Source organism: Silene latifolia, chromosome 4 (assembly GCF_048544455.1).
Source record: "Silene latifolia isolate original U9 population chromosome 4, ASM4854445v1, whole genome shotgun sequence".
Classification (NCBI taxonomy): domain Eukaryota; kingdom Viridiplantae; phylum Streptophyta; class Magnoliopsida; order Caryophyllales; family Caryophyllaceae; genus Silene; species Silene latifolia.
Genome location: NC_133529.1, coordinates 34414684 through 34419122, shown reverse-complemented (window position 1 = coordinate 34419122; position 4439 = coordinate 34414684).

The following is a 4439-nucleotide window of genomic DNA, read 5'->3' as shown; positions in this document are numbered from 1 at the left end:
ATTGTTGTTTTTAATCGCTTAAGATAATAATATGATAATTTGTAGATGTTTTGATTTATTAAATCGAGATGTAAATGGAAATCAGTTTTGCCGAATTGATTATTTTTTAGCCGTGAAATATTTTTTTTTTCGCTGTTTCTGTACTGTTCACGGATGAACAGTAATGTAAAAAAAAAAAAAAAAACTGTTTTTTTTCCCCTCTCGGTTTTTTTCCTAAAAACCGATTAAAGGTTTTTGCGGTTGTTTTGTTTATGCCGTTTTGAAAAGCATCCAAAAAATTTTTTGTTGTTACTGTTCACGTGTTACTGTTCACAGGGGACAAAATTTAAAAAAAAAAAAAAAAATTTGCTGTTTTTACAGATAAAACCGTGTATAAAATTGGAAACAGGCTTGTTTTGTTTTGTTTGTTTAGGCCGAAAAGAAAAAAAAAAGGAATGGACTGTTTTTTTTTTTCGGCCGTGTGCTGAAAATTTTAAAAAAAAAAAAAAAAAAAATTTCCTATTTCTTTTTGTCGAGACCCAAAAGGAAGAAAAAAGGGGGTTTTTAATTTTTGTTTTTGGCAAATTAGATATTGTGAAACGGTTCACAATTTAAGATATCATATTTTTTAAAGCAGTTTAAAATTTTGACGGATAGAATTCATATTACAAGTTTAATATGGATCAAGAATGAAATTAATGTGATTAATTGCGGAATTGTCACTAATTTAATTTAAATAGGTGGTCTGGATAAATTAATCAACATAATTAAGGAATTGTGTCATGTATGTTTAATTTATTTTTAGTTGATGTTTTTAATTTTGTTGAATGAATCAAATGAATGAATTTAATTTACGTATTTAATTTTGCAATCGGTTGTAATTTGTAATACTTAGTGTGGCCTTGGTCAAATTATGTTTTCGTAATGAAGGAAACATGATTTTTTATGTAATTATGAGATCTCGAATCTCCTTTATTTTAGTTTTGGGTTTTGTAATTAGATTGTAATAAATAGGTTTATTATGTAATTTTAATTATTGTAATTTCAAAGAAGACTAAAGATGGAGATTGGAGCTCACTCCCGCTACATGGATCAAGATGGAACATCAAGACAAGCTTCTCGGGTCCAAGGATGGATTCCAAACTTGTATTTATTGTTCATTTTGATAGGATAGGCCACACTAGGACTTTTACTGTTTTTTTTTTTACGTTTTCATTCTTATTGCTTTTCATTCACATGTTAGTTTTATGCATCATATTCCGCCTAAAACCAAACCACCTACTACTAAAATGCATGAAAATTGACTCATATAGGTTGAATGTTAGTTTTCATGGACATGCAGATGTCACAGTCTTTAAGCCATCACCTTAGTTTATTCATTCTCGCATGCTAGATTATAGTTCACTTAAAATGAATTAAAATAAAGTTGATGGGATCTTCCTCTAAAACGGAAATTGAGATTAGTCTTTATAAGGGCAAACATCTATGAATCTCTTCTTCGTCGGTAGGCCTAATATGACCCCTTCTACGTTGGGTAAGTAGTTGTGTTGACTTAGTTTACCTCAACATCATAGTCCGAAGAGTTTCTCGTGATTATGATGGACTAAAGATAGTATTTACAGAAATTTATCGACCAAGAATTCTAACGGTAGAATTAGCTAAAAGGTTAGCTTATCAATTTACAGAGAATTGAGTCTTGGGATCATTTATATAATTCTTGAGGGAGGTCAATTGTATAAATGTTTTGAGTCTTTGCGTTATGACATTAGTTCATTAGACTTAAAATCAAAACGATGCACATGCTTATTATTTTTCTTTCGCAGTGTAGAACACGATTATTTTCGATAATACTGTTACAACAAATGGCTGGAAATAACGCAATCCCAATGCCTAGTGCCACACTAGATCGTTCATCCTGGCTAAAAGTATTCATGGACCAAATGAATTAGTCCACGCGACTGAAGAATGATGGGTCCAACTTTGCGGACTGGGAGTCGGCACTACGGAATGCTGCCATTGCTGACGGTAAGCTCAGGTACTTAACTGAGCCAATACCGGTCAATCCAGGCCCCAATGCAGGAGCCAACGAGTCACTCGCTTATAGTGATTTCGTTATGGAAGCGGGTGCGATAAAGAACGTACTCATCTTTGCAATGAAAACCAATTTGCAGAGACGCTTCATTGCCCAAGGTGCAAACAAGATTTTCACCACGCTCACTAACGAGTTCTCAAAGGTACCGAGAATCATTACATATGAGCATACCTGTCGCTTCTTTGATGCGAAACTCCAGAATGGCCAACCGGTTAGCCCACACATTCTTCACATGATTGAGAATGTCGAGAAGCTGGAGGCACTGAATTGTAAAATCAGTGAGAGCATTGTCATTGACCGAATGCTTCATTCTCTTCACGATGGTTTTGCCCTTTTCAGGGCGAACTACTATATGAATGACTTGAAAAAGAGTCCTCATGAGCTACACTCCCTTCTCGTACAGACCGAGAAGGATATGAAATTGAGTGGGAGCATGAAGCAGGATGTTCTCACGATTTACAACAAAGGTAAAGGTAAGGGCAAGGCTCATGGCGACCTAGTTGTAGGTAAGCCAAAGTTTAAGAAGCCAGGAAACGGTAAGAGTGCGCCTGGTGAGACTAGTGGCTCACATGGTAAGGCAAAGAGCAAGGGCGGTGACATAAAGTGCCACCATTGTCACAAGACTGGACATTGGAGGAGGAACTGTCCCGTCTATCGTGAGGACATAAAAGCAGGCCGCGTCGTTCCTGTTGGTATGTCATCTTATATTCATATGATCGAGATTAACCATTCAAGTTTCGGAACTTGGGTACTTGATACCAGTTGTGGTTCTCATCTGTGTAATCATTTGTAGGGCCTAAAGAACATCATACCTCTCAAAAAAGGGTGATGTGGACCTGCGAGTCGGGAATGGAGCACGAGTTGTTGCTGTCTCGAAGGGAACATATGTAATCCAACTCCCTAGTGGTTTTGAGTTATTTTTAAATAACTGTTACTATGTACCCAGTTTGTCTAAGAACATTATTTCAGTTTCCGTACTTGCTAAAGACGGTTTTGCATTTTCAATAAAGGATAATAGCTGTATTTTCTCTTTTAATGAAATGATTTATGGCAAAGCAGTTTCCATGAATGGAATTTACATCTTAGATCAAACCACGAAAGTATTACACATGAATAATAAGAAATTAAAGGTTGGTGACAAAGATCAAACCTATCTATGGCATTGTCGAATGGGACACATAAATGAGAAACGTGTAAAGAAACTCGTCAATAAAAAGACTATTCCCTCATTCGAATTTTCTACATATGGCACGTGTGAATCATGTCTCATTGGCAAAATAACTCGAATTTCCTTCAAATATGTTGGAATGTGCGCTAGTGACCTATTAGGACTCATACATACTGACGTATGTGGACCTATGTCAATTACCGCTAGAGATGGTTGTAGATATTTTATCACTTTCACGGACGATTTAAGTAGATACGGATATGTCTACTTAATGAAGCATAAAAGTGAGTCCTTTGAGAATTCAAGGAATACCAGAATAGGGTACAGAACCAACTGGGTAGAAAGGTTAAAGCACTCCGTTCAGATCGGGATGGTGGATATCTTTCAAATGAGTTTGATCAACACCTGAAAGACTGTGGAATTGTTTTGCAGTTAACTCCACCTGGAACACCTCAATTAAATGGTGTGTCCGAACGGAGAAATTGAACCTTACTTGATATGGTTGGATCCATGATGAGTCACACGGTAGTGCCTGATTCATTATGGGGTTATGCTCTTTTGTCAGCCGCTCTTATACTTAACCGAAATCCGTCTAAAGCTGTCGACAAGACTCCATATGAAATGTGGAAGGGAACGGTCCCTAACTTGTCCTTTATTCGGTTTTGGGGCTGCGAGGCTTATGTCAAGTGGAGACACGAGGATAAGCTCGGCCCGCGATCGGTCAAGACATACTTTATAGGTTATCCAAAAGGAACATTTGGTCATTACTTCTATTCGCCTACCGAATATCGAGTTTTTGTTGCGGCTAGTGCGACGTTCTTAGAGAAAGAATTTCTCGGGAACAAGACGAGTAATAAAACCTTCGAGCTGTCGGAGATTCTAGAACCAACAACTGAGGAACAGATGGAGGAAGCTGTACCTCCAACTGATGATACGGTTAATATTCCTGAGGAACCTAGGAGGTCGGGTAGAGACTCTCATCCTCCTGACAGATACATTGGTATGGTCGAGGAGAATGACGTTTTACTTCTGGAAAGTAATGAACCCGCAACCTATAAAGGTGCTATGGCTTGTTCCGACTCAAAGCTATGGCTTGAAGCCATGCAATCCGAGATGGACTCCATGTATAAGAATAACGTATGGGATCTAGTTGATTTACCTAATAAGGTAAAACCTATATAGTGCAAATGGCTTTACAAA